This window comes from Hemitrygon akajei, chromosome 15 (assembly GCF_048418815.1).
Source record: "Hemitrygon akajei chromosome 15, sHemAka1.3, whole genome shotgun sequence".
In the NCBI taxonomy this organism is placed as follows: Eukaryota; Metazoa; Chordata; class Chondrichthyes; order Myliobatiformes; family Dasyatidae; genus Hemitrygon; species Hemitrygon akajei.
This window is the reverse complement of record NC_133138.1, coordinates 78,025,259-78,038,050: the sequence shown is the minus strand read 5'-3', so window position 1 is coordinate 78,038,050 and position 12,792 is coordinate 78,025,259.

The following is a 12,792-nucleotide window of genomic DNA, read 5'->3' as shown; positions in this document are numbered from 1 at the left end:
TATTGGCGGGAGAGCATGTCTGGCTTCCCGTTCTTGGACCCTGGACGGTACGTGAGGGAAAACTTGAACTGTCCCAAAAATAATGCCCAATGGGCCTGTCAGGAGTTCAAACGTTTGGCGGTCTGAATATACCCCAGGATTTTATGATCAGTCCATACCACAAACGGTTGTTCTGGCCCCTCCAGCCAGTGCCTCCATTCTTCCAGTGCTAGTTTGACCGCCAGGAGTTCCCGATTCCCCATGTCGTAATTCTGCTCGGCGGGGGAAGCTTTTCATCCGAACTTGATCGTTGGGATAGGACTACTCCTATCCCGGAGTCAGAGGCATCCACCTCGACAATGAATTGACGGGCTGGGTCCAGATGAAGCGGGGGTGGGGGGAGCGGTGCTGAAACACCTCTTCAGGTCGGTGAACACCGAGTCAGCTTCAGAGTCCTAACAGAAAGGGGTAGTAGGCGAGGTACGCCGGGTAAGGGGGCCGCCACTCGACTGTAGTCTCTGATAAATCAGCAGTAGAAGTTTGCAAACCCCAGGAATCGTTGAAGTTGTTTGTGGGTCATGGGCCTAGGCCATTCTTCCAGTGCCCGGATCTTCTCAGGGTCTGCTCTCACCTGCCCACTCTCAGTGATACAACCCAGGAAGCTGACAGAAGGAATGTGGAACTCACATTTCTCCGCCTTCACAAATAATTGGTTTTCCCATAGTCTCTGGAGGACTTGACGGACATGGTGAACGTGTTCTTGGGGGGGGGGGGGGTGCTAGAAAATATCAGGATATCATCGAGGCAAACGAATACGACCCGATTAATAAAGTCCCTCAGTACGTCATTAATGAGGGCTTGAAAAATGGCGGGAGCATTGGTGAGGCCGAAAGGCATGACCAAATATTCGAAGTGGCCCAGAGGTGTATTAAAGGCCGTCTTCCACTCATCCCCCTCCCTCACCCTGACTAGATGGTAGGTGTTACGAATGTCCAGCTTTGAGAAAATGGTGGCTCCATGCAGTGGTTCAAAAGCCAAACTAATGAGAGGTAAAGGGTACTTGTTCTTAACTGTTATACTGTTTAGACCTCTGTAATCAATGCAAGGATGAAGTGACATGCCCTTCTTTTCTACAAAGAAGAACCCAGCACCTACTGGGGAAGATGAAGGTCTGATAATGCCCACCACAAGGGACTCGCTGATGTACTTCTCCATGGCCTCTCTCTCTGGTCAGGATAGGTTAAAAAGGCGACTGGTGGGTAGCGAGGCCCTGGAGAAGGTCGATGGCACGATCATATGGGTGATCCAGAGGCAGGGAATGGGCCTGTTGTTTACTGAATACTGGTCCCAGGTCATGGTATTCTGTGGGGACTCGGGACAAATCGAGGGGTTCCGGGACAGGTGGGGTCGCGGTAGCTTTCCTGGGAGATGGGACTGACCGCAGACAGTTGGCGTGGCAAGACTGGCTCCATTCGGCTATCCTCCCAGTAGACCAGTCGATATGGGGACTGTGTTGGGTCAGCCATGGATACCCTAGAACTACCGGGGCTTGAGGTGAATGAATGAGACTGAATCGTACCTCCTCCCAATGGTTGCCGGATAGGATCAAGGTCAGGGGCGACGTACAGTGGGTCACCCGAGCCAGCAGTTTTCCATCCAGGGCCCGGGCCTCCAGGGGGGTAGTTAGCGGCTCGCGAGGTATTCAGGCCTGGGAGGCTATCTCTTCATCCAGCAGATAGCCCTCGGCACCGGAATCCACCAGAGCAGATACGGACAGAGACTGTTGTTGGTAATTCACGGTAGCCGGGATCTGCATCTGAGTCTGGGCGGCTGAAGGGAGTATCGTCTGGCTCACCATGGCCCCCTTTTTTCTCTGGTGAGCCCTCCCTTTTGGCTGCTGAGGGCAGGTATCCCAGAAATGTCCTGGCTGGCCACAATAGAAACAATCCCCAGCTCTCCACCTCCAAAGTCGATCGGCCAGGGAGAGCCAGTTCAGTCCCAGCTACTTCAGTTCTTCCCCCAGGGACAGTCGGAGCAGGAGCAACACTTGGAGCGGCTGGGGAAGGAAGGCTGGCTGGGACTGATAAGATGGACCGTGGGCTTCCCTGAGGAGCAGGGCGACTGGTTCTTTCTCTCAGCCGCTCTTGAAGTCAATTATCTAATCTAGTGGCTAGCGAGATCAGAGAGTCCAGACAATCCGTGTCATCCCTCGTTGCAAGTTCATCCTTTATCTTGTCCGAGAGGCCCTGTCGAAACATCTCCCGTAGGGCCTCGTCATTAGCTGAGTCTGCAGCTAAGCTCCGGAAACTCGATGGAATACCTTGCTACGCTTCGCGAACCCTGACAAAGAGTCAGCGAGCGTTTAGCGACTTCCTTACTGCGAATGGGTTGTTCAAAGACCTTCCTCATTTTAGCAACAAAGCAGAGAAAAGAGGAACAAACCTCTGGTCTGTTATCCCATATCGCGGTTGCCCAAGCCAAGCCATCCCTTGTAACAGCCTCATGATGTACGCAATCTTGGATTTATCTGAAGTGTAGGTACATGGCTGTAGCTCAAAGACCAGAGAGCATTGTAACAGGAAAACCCGTCACCTCCCTAGGTCCCCAGTGTAGGGTTCGTGCTCGGGTACATATGACTCTTGAGGGGACTGTGTTGCTGATCCCAGTGGCGATGCCATCCCGACTGGTGCGGTTTGGGTCATCGGGATTCTTGGAGAGGACAGAGAAAGGGAAGCAGAAACTCGGTCCACCTGCTCACTGACCTTCCGTACATTCACGGACAGCGTCCAAAGGTTTTTCGTGACCTCCCTAAGTAGTTAGTCGTGGGCGCCCAGTAGGTAGCCCTGACTGGTGAAGGTCTGTTGTACGGGATCCATGTCCGCTGGGATCATTATGGCCAGTTCGTTCTGTTACACGAGCATGGCGGTGGACGGACCCAAGTGCAGAACACGGGTGCGGAGGCAGAGTCAGGAGGCATTACTGACGTAGCGAGTGTGGAATCGGTATCCAGGAGCAATGCTAGACTGGCAGTCCTAAGAAACATGAAACAAGGTTACTCACACCAGAGTCGGCCAACGAACTGGCAGCTCCTTGTTGTGATCACAGGGTTATCCTGCATTTGCTGATGGAAAGCAGGAGTGTGTAGTTAGTGGAACCTGGGAATGACTGGAAACTAAACGAGGGGATTGAGGCCCAATTCCTGAGGTAAATAGCCAGTTGGGGGATTGCCAGAAGGGACCAGGACAAGCAGAGTGTTTTCAAAACTGAGATCAGTGACAAGTCTGCCAGAGTGAGGCTGCAGAGATGGTCAAGCTGCAGACCCAGCCTTGCTTTCCATCAAAGTGGAAAGAGAGTGGGAGAAGTGGTGGTACCAGCCAAAGTGGAAAGAGAGTGGGAGAAGTGGTGGAACCAGCCAAAGTGGAAAGAGAGTGGGAGAAGTGGCGGTACCAGCCAAAGTGGAAAGAGAGTGGGAGAAGTGGTGGAACCAGCCAAAGTGGAAAGAGAGTGGGAGAAGTGGTGGAACCAGCCAAAGTGGAAAGAGAGTGGGAGAAGTGGTGGAACCAATCAAAGTGGAAAGAGAGTGGGAGAAGTGGTGGAACCAATCAAAGTGGAAAGAGAGTGGGAGAAGTGGTGGAACCAGCCAAAGTGGAAAGAGAGTGGGAGAAGTGGCGGTACCAGCCAAAGTGGAAAGAGAGTGGGAGAAGTGGCGGTACCAGCTAAAGTGGAAAGAGAGTGGGAGAAGTGGTGGAACCAGCTAAAGTGGAAAGAGAGTGGGAGAAGTGGTGGAACCAGCCAAAGTGGAAAGAGAGTGGGAGAAGTGGTGGAACCAATCAAAGTGGAAAGAGAGTGGGAGAAGTGGTGGAACCAGCCAAAGTGGAAAGAGAGTGGGAGAAATGGCAGTACCAGCCAAAGTGGAAAGAGAGTGGGAGAAGTGGCGGTACCAGCTAAAGTGGAAAGAGAGTGGGAGAAGTGGTGGAACCAGCCAAAGTGGAAAGAGAGTGGGAGAAGTGGCGGTACCAGCCAAAGTGGAAAGAGAGTGGGAGAAGTGGCGGTACCAGCCAAAGTGGAAAGAGAGTGGGAGAAGTGGCGGTACCAGCCAAAGTGGAAAGAGAGTGGGAGAAGTGGTGGAACCAGCCAAAGTGGAAAGAGAGTGGGAGAAGTGGCGGTACCAGCCAAAGTGGAAAGAGAGTGGGAGAAGTGGTGGAACCAGCCAAAGTGGAAAGAGAGTGGGAGAAATGGCAGTACCAGCCAAAGTGGAAAGAGAGTGGGAGAAGTGGCGGTACCAGCCAAAGTGGAAAGAGAGTGGGAGAAGTGGCGGTACCAGCCAAAGTGGAAAGAGAGTGGGAGAAGTGGTGGAACCAATCAAAGTGGAAAGAGAGTGGGAGAAGTGGCGGCACCAGCCAAAGTGGAAAGAGAGTGGGAGAAGTGGCGGTACCAGCCAAAGTGGAAAGAGAGTGGGAGAAGTGGCGGTACCAGCCAAAGTGGAAAGAGAGTGGGAGAAGTGGCGGTACCAGCTAAAGTGGAAAGAGAGTGGGAGAAGTGGTGGAACCAGCCAAAGTGGAAAGAGAGTGGGAGAAGTGGCGGTACCAGCCAAAGTGGAAAGAGAGTGGGAGAAGTGGCGGTACCAGCCAAAGTGGAAAGAGAGTGGGAGAAGTGGTGGAACCAGCCAAAGTGGAAAGAGAGTGGGAGAAGTGGCGATACCAGCCAAAGTGGAAAGAGAGTGGGAGAAGTGGTGGAACCAGCCAAAGTGGAAAGAGAGTGGGAGAAGTGGCGGCACCAGCCAAAGTGGAAAGAGAGTGGGAGAAGTGGTGGAACCAGCCAAAGTGGAAAGAGAGTGGGAGAAGTGGCGGTACCAGCCAAAGTGGAAAGAGAGTGGGAGAAGTGGTGGAACCAGCCAAAGTGGAAAGAGAGTGGGAGAAGTGGCGGTACCAGCCAAAGTGGAAAGAGAGTGGGAGAAGTGGTGGAACCAGCCAAAGTGGAAAGAGAGTGGGAGAAGTGGCAGTACCAGCCAAAGTGGAAAGAGAGTGGGAGAAGTGGCGGTACCAGCCAAAGTGGAAAGAGAGTGGGAGAAGTGGTGGAACCAGCCAAAGTGGAAAGAGAGTGGGAGAAGTGGTGGAACCAGCCAAAGTGGAAAGAGAGTGGGAGAAGTGGCGGTACCAGCCAAAGTGGAAAGAGAGTGGGAGAAGTGGCGGTACCAGCCAAAGTGGAAAGAGAGTGGGAGAAATGGCGGTACCAGATAGCCTCTGCACTGCAGCTCCTGTGGTGTCCTTGCCTCTGAGATCCTGTTTGACTTGAGAGCTTGGAGATTAGTGTGTCTGGCCCTCCAGACCAGAGAACGTGGCATTCCCACAAGCTTGCAGACCCATTCCATCCCATTGACCAGGTGGTGGAAATCCAGACAAGTTCGGAGCAGATGCCGAACACCATGTGAATTATCTACGTGGACTTGCAATTTACGGGTCCTTGACCAGCACATAACACAGGACCTTTAATAATCATCAGAATACTTTTTGCTCTTTAATTTCCCTCTTGTTCACACACAATCATAGTTTGAATCTTCCCTTAAAGCTCCTCTGTTTTGGGCAGAGTTTCGGTTTGGTTGCCCTAGCTATACCTCCTACAGATCTTGTCTACTCGCACTGTCTTACTCTGATCAGACATGCATGGTTCTCTAGGTATGACTATACCAGGATGTAGAACAACTGTGTGTTTATTCTGACATTCCTGTTTGGAAAAGAGTTAAGAGGCTTTGTAAACCATCCAGCCTCAAAACATAAATTCAAATCTCAGTTTGGGCATATGGACCATCTGGACCAATTGGCTCCCTGGGATTTTTTAATTTTGTTTTACTCTCTTCTCCTCTCTTGTCATCAGCCATAATAACAATTCTTTTCTGGTCATTATCCTTGTGAGCATTTGTCTCCTTTCTCCATGAATTACCTGCATTACAACATTGAATATATTTCAGAGCTAGAATAATGTCAATAGACTCAGTCTCACAGCTAGTAAAGCTGCTAACTCACAGAAAGGTCCAGCAACCAGTTAAATTCTGAGCTTTGGTCCTGTCTATGTGGTGCTTGCCTGAGACCAAGTGGAATTGTTTCAAGTGAAAGTGAGTGAAAAAATCTTTGGAGGGGAGGGAGGATTTAATGGAAATGCAGAGGGAATAAAGTATGTTCAGCTGGGATTACTGTAAAACTGGGTGGTTGATTTTCAGCCTGGAGTCAGTGTGCCAAAGGGCCTCTTACTGTGCTGTATCTCTCCAGGACTTAATAATTCTAGAGCACTGGCAGTCTCCCAGAAGGGCAAGGAAGGAAGCAGGCAAATTCAAGTTTCTTTTGAATTCTTTTTGAAAACAAGGAGTCTGCTACATATTTGTTATGCCGCATTCTCACAACTCTCCAATTGACAATCTTTTTTCCTGGATTCCCTGCATGTTTGATGGCACATTGCTGGTCATTCCTAAAAGTTACAGCAGGGATCCATTCCTTAGATCTGCTCATAACCCAGATAATTTCCCAAGTCAGAAATGTGTCCGTGATCCTAGGTCCCAGTGGCAGAAGATGCCTGCAGCCAGCAGCTCAATTCTGTTGGTCTCTGAAACACCTGTTCTAATGTGTATGTAACCTGGGGAGGGCCTGTATATATCAGTGCAGGTGCTGTCAGATGCAGACGTCTAATGCCAACAAGTGAATTTAGAAAGCCAAGCCCTGCTGCTGGGTTCCCTTCGTGTGAGGTATAGTGGCAGGACCTAGTCTTACTACTGGTGACTCCCAGCATTTATCCTGGAGAATCACTTGGCATTCTGCAACAGCTGCCCCTCACAGGAACTCAGACTCTTCTCTTGAGTCAAAGGGGAGGTCACGGCTTTAGTGTGAGGAATCAAATGGCAATGTAGGCTGCGTTTTGTTAAATGACTTGGAGTTAATCAAATCAAGTTTGCTGTTGTGTGCACCAATACGATGAGATACAGATACAATGAAAAACAATTTCGCAGTGAGATCACAGGTGTATGACTACACATTGTACACAGTGGCAAACTACATAAATTATACAGGCAGTGAGAGAGAAAACAAAAGCTCTCCACTAATGTCTTGTTTATGCAAAACAGAAGACAACCAGAGGTAAGTCCATAGTGGGCAAACAATTTAACATTTTGTTTGGGTATTTTGTTTAGCAATTTATTTTTTAACATTTTATTGAATTATTATTTTAAATGCATGTCAAAGTTAGAGATGCTGTTCATAGGTTTTATGTCCAATATATCTGAAGGTGGGCTTTTGCCCATTGTCAAATCTTTTGTGGGTGTTTTGGGGTGGGACCTCCTCACCACACCACTGAAAACCTATCACCACCAATCCCACTGTTACATTCCAGTATGTTTCACATCCCGAAGCACAGCCCTCACCTGTGAGCCAGGTAGGTATCGGCACCGGGCACAGCTCCATTTCTGGCAGCAGAGCATTGAGACTTGGCCACATGCACACTCCTGAGGATAGTGTTCATAAGGGATCTGATAGCAGCAACTCTACACAATAGTAGATGGAGGCAGAGTTATTCCAAAATAAAAACTGGAAGTGCTGCACAGACCTGGCTGGTCTGACAACACTTAGCAAAAGTTAACATTTTGTCTCCATATCTTCCGGCATAATTGATCATTGAGTACTTTCTTTGCTAGTCCTGCTGTGAATTTCTGCTTTCATGCTGGTCTAAGTTCGGTTTAATACTTTCCATCTTCATTTCTAATTTCTGGCAACAAGTTACCTTTTTTCATGAAGCCTACTGTACAAAGGTTAAAAGTTATGTCACTTACTTTTAGCATAACATTTCATCAGAGATGGGAAAGGCTTACAATAGCCAGAATATTAATTTACATTTCAAATTCTGTCTTTGAGGACATAATGAGTGCAGTGGATAGAGGGGAACAGGTGGATGCCGTATACTTGGATTTCCAGAAGGCCTTCGATAAGGTGCACACAAGAGACTTATAAATAAGATATGGAGGCATGGAGTCAGAGATAATGTATCGGCATGGATAGTGGATTGGTTAGCCAATAGAAGGCAGAGAGTTGGTATAAATGGATGTTTCTCCGGTTGGCAGTCAGTGGTGAGTGGGGTGTCGCAGGGGTTGGTGCTGGGCCTGCAGCTGTTTACCATTTACATTGATGATTTGGAAGGGGGACTGAGTGTAGCATAACAAAATTTGCTGATGACACCAAACTGAGTGGAAAAGCAAATTGTACAGAGGATGTGGAGAGTCTGCAGAGGGATATAGATAGATTAAGTGAGTGGGCCAAGGTCTGGCAGATGGAATACAATGTTGGTAAATAAATGCAAGATCATCCACTTTGGAAGAAATAATAGAAGAGCAGATTATTATTTAAATGGTGAAAGATTGCAGCATGTTGTTGTGCAGAGGGACTTGGGAGTGCTTGTTCATGAATCACAAAAAGTTGGCTTACAGGTACAACAAGTTATTAAGAAGGCAAATGGAATGTTGGCCTTCATTACTAGAGGAATTGAATTCAAGACCAGGGACATCATGCTGCAACTATACAGGGTACTGGTGAGGCTGCACCTGGAGTACTGTGTGCAGTTCTGGTCTCCATACTTGAGAAGGATATACTGGCTTTGAAGGCAGTGCAGAGGACGTTCACCAGGTTGATTCCAGAGATGAAGGGGCTAACCTATGAGGAGAGATTGAGTCACCTGGAACTATACTCTCCGGAATTCAGAAGAATGAGAGGGGACCTTATAGAAACATGCAAAATTTTGAAAGGGATAGATAAGATAGAAACAGGAAAGTTGTTTCCATTGGTAGGTGAGATTAGAACTAAGGGACATTGCCTCAAGATTCAGGGGAGAAGATTTAGGACGGAGATGAGGAGAAACTGGTTTTCCCAGAGAGTGGTGAATCTGTGGAATTCTCTGCCCAGGGAAGCAGTTGAGGCTTCTTCACTAAATGTAACCCTTACATACTGTTCGGGTCAAATTTGACCCAGTTTGACATTTTTCAGCAGTAAAAACACCCTAAATGCCATTTTTTTAGCTGAAATTTGATGACTTTTCCTAAAGTGATCCAAAATGCACAAAAATGAAAATACTTAAAGATTTTATACTTTTGTATAGATGCTAAAAATTTTTGTACATTGAGGCTGTTCCGGGTCAAATTTGACCCGTATGAGGTTTTAGATCTCTGAAACATTAATTAAGGATTAATGTACATTGAGGGTGTTCTGGGTCAAATTTGACCAGGACCATACTGTGAAGGTATAGAATATGAACAAGCTGCCTGGGTTAAGATACAGTTAGATAGGTTTTTACATAGTAAGGGAATTAAGGGTTATGGGAGAAAGGCAGGTAGATGGAGCTGAGTTTACAGACAGATCAGTCATGATCTTATTGAATGGTGGGGCAGGTTCGATGGACCAGATGGCCGACTCCTGCTCCTATTTCTTATGTTCTCATGTTCCTCTTTCCACATTTGATCACCTATTCATGTTCAACCTTGCTTACAGTGGATCTGTCTTCCTTAGAGTTCAGACAGGTACACGAGGTATGACACACACTGGGGTTTACTTCTGACTGTCCAAGAACACTCATAACAGCCCTGAATAATATTTGATAAAAATCAGCAGTTAGCATCATCTTTCAGCCTGGAGACTGGGATAATTATCCACCATTTACATTCATGCCTTGGAAGGAATGAAATGAAAGTTTTCATAGTATGCCTTTCCGATAGCGGCTCTCTGGAATTCACTGCCCCTGAGGTGGTGAAGGCCCCAGCTCACTAGATTTATTAAAGCTGGAGAAAGATAAATCCTTTAAAAATGATAGATTTCAGGGCTATGAAGAATTGTCATATATGCCGAGCTGAGGCCTGGTCATTCTGAGTGGTGGGGCAGGTTTGAAGGGCCAGGTGTCCTTCTCCTTGTGTACTGCCATTTACACCAGATAAATGCACTATCAGCTCACTTTGGGTTAGAAGCTTGCTAACATTTAATCTTAATTTAAGTGATAATATTTGTGTTAAATTAGATTGATACGAAGAGTCAGATTATAGATTAATTGGGTTCAAATGAGTCTGCTTCAGAACTATCACATAAGCAGGACCTATTCGAGTGGAAGGAAAGAAGGCAGCAGAGGAGGAGTACAGATTAAAAAGGCAATGCAGCCCTGTATGTGAAGAACAGGGCAAGTACAGTAAGTGCATGAGAGAATATACTGTTCATACAACACTATCATGTAACTCAGCACATGGCATTGTATCATTGTAACAAATAAAAGCCAATTAGGACATGCATGGTGGGAACAGAATATAACAGCAGGGCACTGAAGCAGTACTACAGTGCACACTGAAACCACGGCAGTTTAAACTTTGTGTACATGATTTATATCAGGGCTGGAATGGCTGCCACAAGAGGGCACAGGTTTAAGGTGCTGGGGAGCAGGCACAGAGGAGATGTTAGGCTAAGTTTTTTACTCAGAGAGTGGTGAGTACATGGAATGGGCTGCCGGCAACGGTGGTGGAGACGGTTACAAGAGGGTCTTTTAAGAGACTTTTGGATAGGTACGTGGAGCTTAGAAAAATAGAGGGCTATGGGTAACCCTAGTAATTTCTAAGGTAGAGACATGTTCGGCACAACTTTGTGGGCCAAAGGGCCTGTATTGTGCTGTAGGCTTTCTATGTTTCTATATGAAGTTATCAGTAGAATGATGAAGTCTGCTGGACTTCATATTTGGGGAACACTAAATGGTAGCTGAATTATTCAAGCTGAACCTTCTTTCCTCTTTCAACATTTTTATTAGTTTCTGCATAAAGCACAAGAAGATATATATTATAAGTCAAAAGAAAAAAGTAATATAGTACAAAATACATTATATTAAAAATACAGTTACAATCACAAAACCCTGTATTCATAAAAAATAAATTAAATCATAATATTGAAATATAATAATTTTGTTATACAGAAAAAAAATCTAAACCCACTACCAAAGTCAGAGCTGTTAGGAAAAGCAAGAAAAAAGGGGAAAAAAAGCCTTATCGTATAATAAAATATATTATTAGCCATCATCTGTGCTTTTAAACAAATCAAAGGTTTTGAAAATAACTCACAAATGGTCCCCACAATGTATAAAAGTTTTGGCTAGAATCAAAAACTGAACATCGGATCTTCTCTAAATTTAAGCATGACATAACATCCCATAACCATTGAGCATGAGTAGGCAGAACAGCATCCTTCCATTTAAGCAAGAGCTATAAAAGAATAAAACCCAAAATATGCAAATCAGGTGTCTCCAAAATAAAGTCTTTTCCTCCAACAATACCAAATAATGTGGTCAAAGGGTTAGGCTTAAAATTCACCTTGAAAAGTACCGAGAAAGTTAGGAATAATTCCTTCCAGTATCTGTCAAGGCTCGGACATGTCCAAAACATGTGGATTAATGAAGCTTCTCCATTATTACATTTATCACAGAAAGGAGATATATCTGAATAAAAATGAGATAGTTTATCTTTAGACATGTGAGCCCTATGAACCACTTTCAATAGTAAAAGGGAATGGCGGGTACATAACGATGAAGTGTTAACCAATTTAAACATTTCATTCCAAATTTCCTCAGAAATTGAAGTCTGTAAATCTTGTTCCCAAAGATTTTTAATTTTGTCTATAGGATGGTTATCACAGGAGAGCCCAACTTTAAATACATGGATGGAAATTACAATGGACATTTACAAAATGGAGAAGATAACAGCAGCTGTTAATCATAAACTGGAACAATTTGATTCATACTGGGAAAAATGGTTTAACTACATAATGCCTCATGGGCCTGATTTTATTCTCACAAATCAATGAATCTGTTGTAAAAAAAAAATCACTCCCTACTTGTACATAGTTCTTTCCTTTTGCTTTTTTTTCTTTCCACTCTTTTCTATAAGTGTATACCCCAGATAAATACTTTGTGGAGATTTTGTGATATATATGATTATATGATATATATGTACAATGTCTGAAATACATCTTATGGAAATGTTTGTTTGATGAACTTCAATAAAAAAATAAATTACAAAAATTTTTTTTTAAAAAGGAATGGTTCTCATTCCTAGCAACATAACATAAATATTGGATATTGAACCATTATAAAATGGTTTCAAATTAAAAATTACATCTAATAAGTCCTTAACTGAACTTATAGGAAATGTATATAGTTGAGAACGCAGAAAGTCTCTAATTTGTAAATAACAAAAAAAAGAGTTTTGGGTAAACTATATTTAGCCGACATTTGCTCAGACGAAATTCTTCCCTACATCTCCACACTAATATATGCAATCAAAGGTATCCATCGAACACAGTGGCTCCCAAATGTTTTTGGCTCCCAGACCACATCCCCAGTCCTCCCTGCTCCCTTTCTGGACATTACATTAAAAACTATAAAGAATTTTGATTTTTGATGCACAAATAAAGAAAACAGGAACTACAAATTCAGAGCAGTGGCAAGTATTGAATTGAATTGACTTTATTTCTTCCATCCTTCACATACATGAAGAGTATGTTACATCTCCATCTAAATGAGCAATTTATAGTAATTTGTAATAAAAGGTATGTACAACAGAACAGTCAATACAGTTTAGAAATACAATTGTGTCAGTGTGAACTGATCACTCTGATGGCCTGGTGGAAGAAGCTGTCCTGGAGCCTGTTGGTCCTGGCTTTAATGCTGTGGTACTGTTTCTGGGATGGTAGCAGCTGGAACAGTTTGTGGTTGGGGTGACTCAGGTCCCCGATGATCCTTCAGGCTCTTTTTACGCACCTG